Consider the following 13,844-nt stretch of genomic DNA (forward strand, 5'->3'; position numbering starts at 1 on the left):
GAAACTCGGGGGGCCGCCACCCAGTTGGTGTCGCGCGGCTCGGTGATGTAGAACCACCGTGATTGCCACCCCTTTACGGTCTCCACAAAGGAGCCCTCGAGCCATGCAACGTTGGGTATTTTGCCCACCATGGCTCCGCCGCATTCCTCTTGTTGGCCGCCTACAACCTTCGGCTTGTTATTGAAGGTCCTCGGCCATAGGCCGAAGTGGGGCCGGATGCGGAGGAAAGCCTCGCACACGACGATGAACGCCGAGATGTTGAGGATGAAATTCGGCCAGATCATGAAAGTCCAGCCCATAATAGAACATGAGGCCGCGGAAAAATGGATGGAGGGGAAACCCTAGTCCGCGGACGAAGTGGGGGAGGAAGACCACCCTCTCATGAGGTTCTGGGGTAGGGATGACCTGCCCCGCGGTTGGCAGCCGGTGCGCGATATCCGCGGCTAAGTATCCGGCTGCACGCAGCTTTTTGATGTGTCCCTCTGTGATGGAGGAGGCCATCCACTTGCCCCCCGCTCTGGACATGTTTGGAGAGAGTTGAGGAGAAGAATGTGGACTTGGTCGTTGGAGCTCGAGTGCGCAAGAATGGATGAGCAAGGAGGAAGAAGGTGTGGGTAGAAAAAGGTGAGACCTTATCCCTTTATAAGGGCGGACGAAACTATGCGCCCCCCACTAGCCTGGTAAAACTCGCGTATCCCCCAAGCGCCGTAATTGGTGGCGCGGTTGGGTTACCCACGTCCGTATTGATGAGAATCCCGTAATAAGGGGAACACGATCTATTCTTTGACAAGACGTGTCAAGAAACCGCCTCGCGTTATGTGCGGGGCTGGTTAAAGAAAAACGGTTCGAATAATTACCGGGCCATGGCGTGATGTCGTGCTGCCAAAACGTGTCAGCAGATTAGATTTGTGGAAATATTATTCTCTCTATGGTGGTATATGGAAGTTATTTTGCAGGGTCAGACACTATCCTTGTATTCAAATTCTTCCGTGGTGTATTCAGAGAAGGAACCCGCCTTGCAATGCCGAAGACAACACTGTGCGCCGGAGTCATCGTCATTGAAGCCTGGTTCAGGGGCTACTGAGGGAGTCCTGGATTAGGGGGTCTCTGGACGACCGGACTATATCCTTTGGCCGGACTGTTGGACTATGAAGACACAAGATTGAAGACTTCATCTCGTGTCCGGATGGGACTCTACTTGGCGTGGAAGGCAAGCTAGGCAATACGGATATGTATATCTCCTCCTTTGTAACCGACCTTGTGTAACCCTAGCCCCCTCCGGTGTCTATATAAACCGGAGGGTTTTAGTCCGTAGGACAACATACAATCATACCATAGGCTAGCTTCTAGGGTTTAGCCTCTCTGATTTCGTGGTAGATCAACTCTTGTACTACTCATATTATCAAGAATAAATCAAGCAGGACGTAGGGTTTTACCTCCGTTAAGAGGGCCCGAACCTGGGTAAAACATCGTGTCCCCTTCCTCCTGTTACCATCCGCCTCAGACGCACAGTTCGAGACCCCCTACCTGAGATCCGCCGGTTTTGACACCGACAATTACCATGCGACACTCGATCCAATATTTCCCCTATTTTGGGTAATCTTGAGAAAAACGCTGGTATGAGTCCATCGATCGATGCCCCAGCAAGAATGCTTCGGTGAGGCTCCCTGCGTCGGCATGACCCATGCAACGGCAGCCGCCGGATTGACTTGAAGGGAAGGGAACAAAAGGGAGAGGGACCAGAGAAGCCCAGAGTTGTGATCCTTCCTAGGCTTGGCCATGGAGTTGTGATCCTTCCTAGGCTTGGCCTTGGAGTTGTGATCCTTCCTATGCTTGGCATATACATCAGTGTCATTTTCCTCTTCCTTTGGGGCATTGATAAACTTGGACCATTGAGAGATTGTTGATTGATACTTTGTTCCTTCAGTCATCTAGACAATCCTTCCATCAGGATAGAAGTGAACAATGGAGTAGAATTTCATGATCATCTCATCATTCCACTTTGTCAACTTCTGAGCAACAAATTTATCAACTTCATTCATTCTGAAGCTCTCATGCTCACCTGGGAAGTAGTCATCATTGGTGTTAATGTATGTCTAGTCAACCCACTTCATATCATAAACAATCGGCTTCTTGTCCAACAAGACTGTCTCATAGAAATCCTATTGTTCCTTGGTGTGAAATGGTAGTCCATAGCAGTTCTCCTTCTAGTGGCATAGTGATTAGTCTATCTTCAAAGTCTCGGACCTGCATCCTTTCTAAGCTTCATATTTTCTACCACAGGATGATCATCACTATGATTTGGAATCTTGGGCTTTAGCTTTCTGAGCACTTGTGACTCTTCTTCTTCTTGAGCTTCAGGAACTTGGGCCTTATTCTTCTCAGCAGCAGGGATGTTCCTGGTAGATCTCTTTGGTACAATGGTCTTGGGGGCTTGAGCTTGAGTTGAAGGCTTGGGGGCAGACTTGGGCTTAGATGGAGCATCCCAGTCCTTATGGCATCCCCCATAAGCTTTTGTGTCTTTGCAGGAGGTGCAACAAGCTCTTCCTCCTCGTCATCTTCTTCATCAGAAGAATGCTTTTCAAACTCAACCATTGGATCTACAAGTTTGCACCATCTTCCTCTTTTCCTTTCTTTCTTCTCTTTTCCAGCACCACTTGCTGGCTATGCTTGCTCTTGGGTTGAGGCTCCGGATTTTGACATTGGGGCGCTTTTGGCAGGAGCTTTCTTTGACTGACCAGGCTTTGTGGCAGCAGCAACATACTCTTTCCTGAGTACTTTCTTCTTCGAGGTCACTTCCTCCTCAATGACAAAGTCCTCATCCTCATATTCAGAAGTTCTCTTCTTCCTTGTTCTGGTTGCTGCCTTAGGCAAGTTGTTGGGAGTGCTTCTGCTCCCCTCATCATAACTGCTTCAGGGACTAGTTGTTGGATTTTGAGTTCCGCAAACCCTTGAGAGGTTTGAACTCTGGGGTGCATGCGAAGAACTCAAATTCCCTAGTCTGCCTACTCGCCACTCACGGCCTAGCTCGATGAACAAGGAGACAAGACACAATAGTTTACCCAGGTTCGGGCCACCTTGTAGTGTAAAACCCTACTCCTGCTTTGTGGTGGATTGGCCTCAAGGGGCTGAGGATGAAATATTACAGTGGGAGAACAGCCTCAGGAGGAGGTGTGTTCTTGTGCTCCAGCGAGCTGATGAGTGTGAGGATGGAATGGATTTGATCCCGTCCGGTCCCCTCTCTACGGTGGTGGCTAGGCCCTATTTATAGGGGCCTTGGTCCTCTTCCCAAACGAAGGTGGGAAAGGATCCCACAACGACCAAATTCGAAGGGGGCAACTAGTACATGTTATCTTGACAAAAATAGTCTTCTCCTGCAAAAGCCTCTGGTCGTGACGCTGCGGTGGGCTCGGCGATGACCTCAATCCTGTCGTCCTGGCGGTCTTGGTCTTGTTGCACCATAATGGAAACCTTTGGATGATTCCTCGGGACTCCGCGCCTGCGCTCGCCTCTTTAGCACCAAATAGGAAACTTGTGTGCTGTGCCCGCTGGCGCTCGCCTGGACTTGGTCGTCAAGGCTCACGTCATCCGAACCTCATGAGGTGAAGCTTGCATAGAAATCTTTGCTCCTCAAGAGCCAACTTGAGGAGGCCACTCCTCGTGGAGGTCTTGGTGTCGGCCCCTCGCGAGGCTTGGACCCTCGCGAGGCTCGGCCCCTCGCGAGGGTCTTGAGTTGTTGATGTTGGAGGTGGGCCATGCCAGGTCGTCGATGAAGCCACGCCATGGGCCGCAGGCAGGCAAGTCTGGGTACCCTTGTTCGCAGAACACCGACTGTAGCCCTCAGGCCCAAGGCGCCCTCGGTCTTGGCTTCGAGGCGAAGCCAAAGGGAAAGTGCGGAGCGCCGCAGGCCCTAACCGCCTGCGGCCTTGGTCAACGCATGGCAATTGATGGCACGTGGGTGTCTCCGCTTCCTTAGGCGGCCTCGGCAACCGTTCCCGGCTGTCAAAAAGGCTGGTGCCAACCGCTGAGCCTTCATTGCCTTTCCTCCGTCTTGCTCTAGATCCCCTTCTTCGTCTACTCCAAGCGCCTCCAAATGTGCTGAATCCTTCCCCCGAGCTCGCCGCTGATGGCCACCGACAAGGAGAAGTCTTCGGCTCCAGCCACGCGCCCAGCTTCTTGGTTTGAGTCGTCCTTGAGTGCATCCACCATCGCTAAAGAGAAGCACATCGCTGCCGCGCTCCCGTTTGCAGCGTGCCATGGCAATGAGGGGGGAGCGATGACGCTCCGGGTCAGCTCTGCCAAGCCGGAAGCCTTGGGTGACACCTTTTACCCCTTCTTCCTTGACAGTGTCTTTGGTGGGCTGGTTCCCCCTTTCTCCAGTTTCTTCTACGCCATCCTCCGCCATTACGGGCTCCATGCCCTCCATCTTCATCCCAACTCAATCCTCCTCCTGTCGATCTTCGCCTTCTACTGCGAGGCGTTCGTGGGGGTGATGCCCTCCGTTGCACTGCTCTGCCATGTCGGCGTCCTGGGAACGGGGGTCCCCAGACTTGCCTGCCTGCGGCCCGTGGCGTGGCTCCACCGGCGGCCCTGTATGACCCATCTTCACCAGCAAACACTTAAGACCCCCGCGAGGGGCCAAGCCTCGCGAGGCGGACGACACAAGACCTCCTCGGGGGCTACTTCACCAGGAAGGCTCGCGAGGGCCGGGGAGATCAAGGCAAGGGACACCTCGCGAGGTTTCTATGACGCAAGCCATGAAGACTGGAGCCAGGTGGGCGCCAGGCGGGCGCCAGCGCGCACAGTGTCCTCGTTTCCTCTTTGGTGCTAAAGGGGCAAGCGCAGGCGAGGAGTCCCGATGCATCGGGCAAAGGTTTCCATATCGGTGCAACAAGACCAAGACCAGCAGGACGGCAGGACGGAGGTCACCGTTGAGCCCAAGACGGCGTCACCACCAGAGCCTTTGGCAGGCGAAGACCACCTTTTGTCGGGATAACTTGTACTAGTTTTCTCCCTTTGAATTTGGCCGTTGTGGGATCCCTTCCCGCTCAATATTTGGGAAAAGGACCAGGGCCTCTATAAATAGGACTAGCCACCACATTAGGAGAGAACCAATCCAAAGAGAGATCACATCCAGATCATCCTCAACCACACAAGTTCACCAAGCACAAGAACACCTCTCCTCAGGAGGCCGTTCTTCACTTGTAACTCTTCATCCTCGGCCCAAGAGGCAATCCACCACACCACACTGGATTAGGGTTTTACACCACATCGGTGGCCCAAACCAGTATAAACTCTTGTGTCTCTTGTTCTTAGGGTTTGTCGAGCTAGGTCGTGAGATCATGATGTGTGTGGGCTAGAGGGGGGCGATATCTTCGTGCGAACCCCAGTGTTCGAACTTCAAGGGTTTTGCCAGAACCCGAAATTTGACATTTGGCGCGCCAGGTAGGGGTGTGCTGAAGCTTTCCCCTTTGTCAATCCGCACTTCGCCACTCCACCAAGTTCATAGACGATGCTCACCGGGCCCGTGCTGAGTGCCGGGCCGCCCTCGCCACCCGTGTCGCTCAGACAGCCCCTGTCGGCGGGCCTCCCCGTCGTTCTCTATCACCCGCCGCCAACACCGCCACCGGCCCGGCGGCAAACGAGCAGCAAGCCTCCTCACTTCACCCCTCCGTGCAGCGAGACGGCCGCACCGCCACCCCGTCGCTGACTCCGGCCGGCTCATCGTCTCACGCTCGCTGCGCACCCATGGACGCGCAGGCCGCGGTGCTCATGGCACGCGAGCTCCTGTGCTACCGCCCGGTCGACGACCTCTACGAGGACTGGTTGGACCACATCACCGAGCTCGTCAGCACCGTGGGGGGGCTCTCCTACACCATCCCTCACGCTGCCTCGCTCGCCCCCGGCTATGGGCGATGTGGCTCACGGAGCGCCTCCGCCCCTCCGCATCAAGACGGCACCCTCGCGCCGAGGCGCGCGGTTCATGGAGCGCCTCCGCCCCCTCCACGTCAAGACGGCGCCCTCGCTCCAAGATGTGCGGTCCCGCGACATGATCCACCGCGCCGTGTGCCCGCGCACGAAGAAAGAAGCTGCCAAGAGACCCCCCGTCCGCAAGAAAATGCTCCACCGCTCCCAGCACCGCCATGTCAGGATCGCTTGCCGCGGCAGGGCCATGCACCACTTGCGTGGCGGCGCAGGGACACCAGGATCAAGCAACAGCCGGGGGAGACCCTGCAGAAGTACATCCAGCGCTTTAACAGCGTGCGCCTCAAGATCCCCAAGGTGACGGAAGAGGCCATTATCTCAGCATTTTCCGATGGCATCCGCGACATCAAGATGAAGGAGGAGCTCGCCATCCATGAGTAGCTTTGCACGACTTTGGAGTTGTTCAACATAGCAACCAAGTGTGCAACAGCTGAGGAGGGGCGTCTCTCCCTCCTCGAGCTCCCTGCTGCGGATCCAGAGGAGAAGAAGGCCATGGTCAAGGACATGAAGCGCAAAGGGGTGGCCGTACTCGCGGCAGAACAAGACACCAAGCGTGGCCGAGACCTCCCGAGTCGTCCAAGGGCAGCCGTATGTTCTGCGCCTTCCACAACGTGCGCAACCACAACACCAACGATTGTCAAGAGCTCAGGGCCATTCGAGATGGACGCTTCGGTCAACTCCCCGAGCACAACGACCAGGGCTATGGCCGAGGAGGTGGACGAGGTGGAAGACGTTGGGACGATCATGGGCCCCGCCAAGAGTGGCGCGATCAGCCTCGCGTGGACCGCTGGCAGGATCAGCCTCGTGAGGGTGCCTGGAGGGACCAGCCTCGCGAGGACCATCCTCAAGGCAGTCCAGGTCTCCCTCCGCTGCCACCACCACCAAGGAGGAACGACGACCACCAACAGGATGAAGGGGCTGGGGTCTTCCAGGAGCCGCGCACCATCGCCTGCATCTTGGGTGGCTCTCAGGCCCCAGCCTCCCAGCGCATCTTCAAGCACTTCTCTCGCGAGGTGAATGCAGCCCTCCACAAGCTCGAGGCCACGTGCCCGCTCCAATGGTCCAAGTACGCCATCACCTTTAGCTCGGCGGACCAGCTCAAATGCGCGGCAACCACCGGCATTCTCCCGATGCTCTGTTCACCCGTCATCAGCAATGTATAAGTCACCAAGACCCTCTTCCATGGAGGCGCAGGGCCCAGTATCCTATCCGTCGAGTCGTTCGACAACCTTCAAGTCCCATCTGATCAGCTCCAGCCCACCAAGCCTTTCTCAGGAGTGACTAACGGCTCCACCACCCCGATAGGGCAAGTTCGTCTCCCTACCACCTTCGGTCAGCGTGACGACTACCACACCAAGCTCGTCGACTTCGACGTCGCCCACATCCGCCTGTCGTACAATGCCATTCTCGGGTACCCAGCGCTAGCCAAATTCATGGCAGTCACCCACCATGGCTACAACGTCCTCAAGATGCCGGGAAGCGGTGGAATCATCACAGTCCCCTGCGAAGAAAGAGACACGGTGTGCTCCCTCGAGCGCGCCTTACAAACTGCATTAATCAAAGACCCTGACAGCGCGGGTGTGCAGTACCCTCCTGAGGCCAACCCCAAGAAGAAGAAGCAGCTAATCCGCACTGGGCCTCAGGGGAGTGGCGCCTCCAGCAGCGCCACCTCAGGATAGGCGCCCGCGCCTGGGGCGCCTCCCTCCCTCGCATAGGGAGGCGCGCCCAGCGCCCTCCTTGGGCAGGGCTCGGGGTCTCTCTTCTTGAGGGCCTCAGACCTGGCCAACATCACAAGGGAGGCGCTCGGGCACCACATGGAGGCGTGCTTCGAAGCGCATTTCCCTCGGGAGGACACCGGGCAAGGACCGCCCGGCGCTCAGGAGTTCATCGTCGAGACCACTCAGGAGCTGCAGGATGCAACAGCCATGCGTGGCGACCGACGCCCACCTGGCGCTGCTCCCAACCCAGGCGAGGGTGGTGAGCTGCGCATCTGCATCGACATCCTAGGGCTCAACAAGGCCGCATCCCAGGAGCGCTTCTTGTCGGTGTTTTGGGAACGGGGGTCCCCAGACTTGCCTGCCTGTGCCCAGCGGCGTGGCTAAGCCAGCAGGTCGTACGGCCCATCTTCATCAACAAGGCATCCAAGACCCTCGCGAGGGGCCAAGCCTCGCGAGGCGGACGACACAAGACCTCCTCTGGAGTGGCCTAGTCGGGCAGGCTCACGAGGGGCGGAGATAACAAGGCCAAGCGGGCGCCAGCGCGCGCAGCATCCTTGTTTCCTCTTTGGTGCTAAGGAGGCTAGCACAGGCGAGGAGTACCGAGGCATCAGGCAAAGGTTTCCATATTGGTGCAACAAGACCAAGACCAGAAGGACGGAAGATGGAGGTCATTGTTGAGCCCAAGACGGTGTCACCACCAGAGCCTTTCGTAGGCGGAGACGACCTTTGTCAGGATAGCTTGTACTAGCTGTCCCCCTTCAAATTTGCCCGCCGTTGTTGGATCCCTTCCCGCTCAATATTTGGGAAGAGGACCAGGGCCTCCAAAAATAGGACTAGCCACCACCATAGGCAGGGACGGATCATGAAGATCATCCCCACACACACAAGTTAGCTAAGCACGAGAACACCTCACCCTCAGGAGGTTGTTCTTTGCATTGTATTGTTCATCATCAGCACAAGAGGCAATCCACCACCACCACACTGGAGTAGGGTGTTACACCACAACGGTGGCCCGAACCAGTATAAATCTTGTTTCTTTCTGTGTTGCGAGTTCGTCGAGTTCTTCTGCAAGATCTTAGCGAGCCAGGGCGTAGATCGGTGGGAGGAAAAGACTTCGCACGCACCCCAGTGTTCGAACCTTAAGGGTTTGCCGGAACCCCACATCCGACATTTGGCGCGCCAGGTAGGGGTGCACCGTAGTTTCCCTTCCATCAATTCATCGCTCGTCGCTCCATCGTCTCCATGGCGGACGCTCGCCGTGCTCGAGCTGAGCGTCGGGCTGCCCTCACCGCCCGCGTTGCTCAGACGGCCCCCATCGGCGGGCCACCTCGTCGTTCTCCGTCTCCTGCCGCTAATACTGCCACCGGCCCGGTGGGGAACGAGCAGCAAGCGTCTTCGCTGCATCCTTCGGTACGTCAGGACGGCCGCACCGCCACTCCATCGCTGACCGCGGCCGGTTCTTCGTCCCATGCATGCCACGCTCCCATGGAGGCGCGGGCCGCACTCCTCGCTGAAACGAACTCCTGCGCTACCGCCCAGTTGACGACCTATACGAGGAGTGGCTCGACCGTGTCACCGAGCTCGTCCGCGCCGCAGGGGGGCTCCCCGGTGCAATCCGTCTCTTTGCCTCACCCTCAGCCGGCCACGGGCGACGAGGCCTGGGGCGCGCCTCCACCACCCCAGCCCAAAGACGCCGCCTTGGCACCAAGGCGCGCGGCCCCGCGGTGTGATCCGCCATGGCCAGTGCCCGCGCGCGAAGAGAGAAGCTGCCAAGAAATACCTCGGCCGCGAGGAGCCGCACACGCGCTTCCCGTGCCGCCTCGTCAAGACCGCGTGCCGCCCACGGCGGTGCCGCGCGGACCTCGTCAAGACCAAGCTCCACCTCCGAAGGGGGCCCCAATAACTACGGCCGGCTGCCGTGCCTTCACCCCCGAGCAGTGCAGCATCGCCTGGCCAGACAAGTTCAAGCCGGATCTGCCTCCTCGCTACGACGGTACCACCGACCCCGTGGAGTTCTTGCAGCTCTACGAGTTGAGCATCGAAGCAGCCAACGGTGACGAGAAAGTCATGGCAAACTGGTTTCCCATGGCTCTCAAGGGCGGGGCCCGCTCCTGGCTCCTGAACCTGCAGCACGGCTTGATCTCCTCCTGGGACGAGATGCGCGACCGCTTCGTCGCCAACTTCCAGGGGACTCGCGACCGCCCGCCAGCCACAGGCGACCTGCGCCGCATCAAGCAACAGCCAGGGGAGACCCTCTAGAAGTACATTCAACACTTCAACAACACCCGCCTCAAGATCCCCAAGGTCATGGATGAGGCCATCATCTCCGCGTTCTCCGATGCGTCTGTGACGTCAAGATGAAGGAAGAGCTTGCTATCCACGAGGAGCTCTGCACATCTCAGGAGCTGTTCAACCTGGCGACAAAGTGCGCAAGAGCTGAGGAGGGGCGCCTCTCTCTCCTTGAGCTGCCAGCCGCGGGAACAGAAGAGAAGAAAGTCAAGGCCAAGGACGTGAAGCGCAAGGAAGCAGTGGTGCTAACAGCGGGGCCCGACACCAAATGGGGCAGAGATCAGCCCGAGTCATCCAAGAATAGCTGCCCGTTCTGCACCTTCCACAACCTGAACACCCACAACACCAGCGACTGCCAAGAGCTCAGAGCCATATGAGAAGGACACTACGGTCGACGCCCCGAGCGCAGCGATCGGGGCTACAGTCGTGGAGGAGGACATGGAGGCAGACCGCTGGCAAGACCATCCTCGCGAGGGGGCCTGGAGGGACCAGCCTCGTGAGCATCGCCTCCAAAGCAACGCCGGTCTCCCCCCGCTGTCGCCACCAAGAAGGAACGACGATCATCATCAGGACGAGGGGGCTGGGAGCTTCCAGGAGCCGCGTGCAATCGCCTGCATCTTGGGCGGCGCCCAGGCCCCAGCCTCTCAGTGCATCTTCAAATGGTTCGCTCGCGAGGTGAACGCGGTGCTCCCCAAGCTTGAGGCCGCGCGCCCGCTCAAGTGGTCCGAGTGCGCCATCACTTTCGACTCGGCAGATCAGCTCAAGTGCGCGGCCACCGCCGGTGTCCTCCCGATGTTGTGTTCCCCAATCATCAGCAATGTGCAGGTTACCAAGACCCTCATCGACGGCGGTGCAGGGCTCAACGTCCTGTCCGTCGACACATTGGACAACCTCCAAGTGCCGTATGAGCAGCTCCAGCCTACAAAACCTTTCTTAGGAGTGACCGACAACTCCACCACACCGATAGGGTAGGTCCGCCTGCCTGTCACCTTCGGCACGCGTGACAACTAGCGCACCGAGCTCATCGACTTCAACGTCTCCCACATCCGCCTGCCGTACAACGCCATCCTTGGGTATCCGGCCCTGGCCAAGTTCATGGCGGTCACCACCACGGCTATAACGTCCTCAAGATGCCTGGAAGTGGCGGGGTCATCACGGTACCATGTGAAGAAAGGGATGTGGTGTGCTCCCTTGAGCGCGCCTTCCAAGCTGCAGCAATCGATGACCCCGACTACAAAAGTGAGGGCCCTCCGGAGGCCATCCCCAAGAAGAAGCAGCTATGTCGCGCAAGACCTTAGGAGGATGGCATCGTGGCAGGAGCCTCATCAGGATCAGCGTCCGTCCCAGGGGCGCCACCCTCCATCGCATATGTCGGATTTCGGGTTCCGGCAGACCCTTGAGGTTCGAACACTGAGGTGCGCGCGGAGATTTCGCCTCCTACCTACCTGCACCCCTCCGCCTTGCTAGAATCTAAACTAAGGAAAGAACAGTACAAGAGACACAGAGTTTATACTAGTTCGGGCCACCGTTGTGGTGTAATACCCTACTCCAGTGTGTGGTGTGGTGGATTGCCACTTGGGCTGATGATGATGAACAATACAAGGAAGAACAGCCTCACGAGGGTCTGTTCTTGGCTGGGGCGCTGAACTGCTGGGAGGAGCTCAGTCACCCTTCTCTCTCTCTCTTGCTTCTAACCTCTTAGCTCTCTCCTTTTTCCCCTCCTTTCGCTCTGTGGGTGGCTGGTCCTATTTATAGAGGCCCTGGTCCTCTTCCCAAATATCGAGCGGGAAGGGAGCCAACAATGGCGGGCTAATTTGAAAGGGGACAACTAGTACTAGCTATCCTGACAAAAGTAGCCTTCGCCTGCGCAAAGCTCTGGTGATGACGCCGTCTTGGGCTCCACGGTGACCTCCATCTCGTAGTCCTTCTGGTCTTGGTCTCGTTGCACCAAAATGGCAACCTTTGCCTGATGCCTCGGTACTCCGCGGCTGCCCTTGCCCCCTTTGCACCGAAGAGGAAAGGAGGACACTGCGCGGGCTGGCACCCGCCTGGCGCCCTTGGTCGTCATGGCTTGCGTCATGGGCACCTCGTGATGTACCCCGCCTTGGCCTCTCCGCCTCCTCGTGAGCCGGCCTGACGAGGCCATGCCTGAGGAAGCTCCGTGCCGTCCGCCCCGCGAGGCTTGGCCCCTCACGAGGGTCTTGGGTTTGTGTTGGTGAAGATGGGTCATGTTGGGCCCCCCTTTGAGCCACGCCGCAGGCCTCAGGCGGGCAAGTCTGGGGACCCCCGTTCCCAGAACGCCGACAGTAGCCCTCGGGCCCAAGGCGCGCCCGGACTTGGCCGTGCAGGGAGGCGGAAGGGCAAGAGCGAAGCGCCGCGGGCCCTAACAGCCTGCGGCCTTGGGCGCCGCGTGGCGGTTGATTGGACGTGGGCGCCTTAGCAACCGCGCTAGTTGATAAAGGAGCGGCATCCACCTAGGCTTTGCTTCTTGCTTTCCCCGGTTGCTGCTCAGATCCCCTTTCTTGCGCCTCTCCTTCCTTCCCCCAAAATTTCCAGATCCACTCCGACCGTGCGACCTAGGAAGCCATGGCGCCTCGTCAGCCCTCGGCCGTAGCTTGTTACTCGTCTGCCCTGGACCCGCCGAACATGTTGGAGGCGAGCCTTGCCCAGTTGCGCCGGATGGCGACTGCGCGGGGCATCAACGGGGAGAAGGTGTTTAAAGCCGGCTCCGCCACCCCTGAGGGTCAAGGGAGCACCTTCTATCCGCTCTTTGTAAGTGCCATTGCTGCTGGCATGGTGCCTCCCTTCTCCGAGTTCTTCTTCTCTGTCCTCCGCCACTATAAGCTGCAAGCCCTAAATCTCCACCCCAACTCCGTCCTTCTCCTGGCAATCTTCGCCTATTACTGCGAGGCCCACGTAGGGGTGCAGCCCTCAGTGGCCTTGCTGCGCCACTACTTCTACCTCCGGACCTCTCGTGGTACTGCTTCCGCGTGCACGAGCTTCGTCGCGTACGGTGGCGCCATTGCCATCTCGAACCCCGGGAAAAGGATCGAGGGCTTCAGGAGCAAGTGGGTCTTGGTGGATGCTGGGCGCATCCATCCTCGGCTGATCTTGCCCACAGAGCAGCCCACGAGCTCCAGTGATTGGGGTCGAGCGGAGCTCACAGACCCCCGCGCGAAGCTAATGTTGGAGAAGATGGACGCGGATCTGAGGCCAGCCAATACGGCGGCGGCGAAGCTGACCGGCGCGTTGCTGCTGACGGAATTCCTGGAGCACCAGCTGGCTCCGCTTCGGCAGAACTCACTTCCGACGTGGAGGCCCCATCCGAGCCCCGCGGCCTTAGCCGACGGAGATCTGGCTGCGGTCCTCCAATCTCTGGTCGGGGGCGATGTGGCGAGGTTGGCGGGCGCTCCTACGCCCTTGTTCCTTCGCGACGACTGGGAGCAGGTAGTGGTGTCCATGCCCGTCTTCAACGGGGATGGGCCTGTACCCGTGGAAACTCCCGAGGAACCGGTGGACTTGCCCTCCGACAACTCCAGCGAAGAGGAGGAAGGAGGGGAGCAGGGAAAAGGGTCTGACTCCGAGGCGACTGACGGAGAGTCGAGGGCTCCCCTCCCCCGGCGCAGGTCTCGCGTTCTCCGCCTCTCTCCGAGCGATGACGACGAGGATGACGACGAAGACGACGATGAGGAAAACAACGAGCAGGACGGCGGGAGCTCGCCCTCGATCCCGAAGAAGGACAGGACCGGGCTGATCTCCCGCGGGTCTGCCCCCGCCCCGGGGCGGACCGCAGACGCACCTTCCGCCTCTAAGCTTCCCGAGGTTGACCCTTCCAGCCGGCTTTCAGGCTTC

This window comes from Triticum urartu, chromosome 3A (assembly GCF_056163025.1).
Source record: "Triticum urartu cultivar PI428250 chromosome 3A, HENAU_Tu73, whole genome shotgun sequence".
NCBI lineage: Eukaryota > Viridiplantae > Streptophyta > Magnoliopsida > Poales > Poaceae > Triticum > Triticum urartu.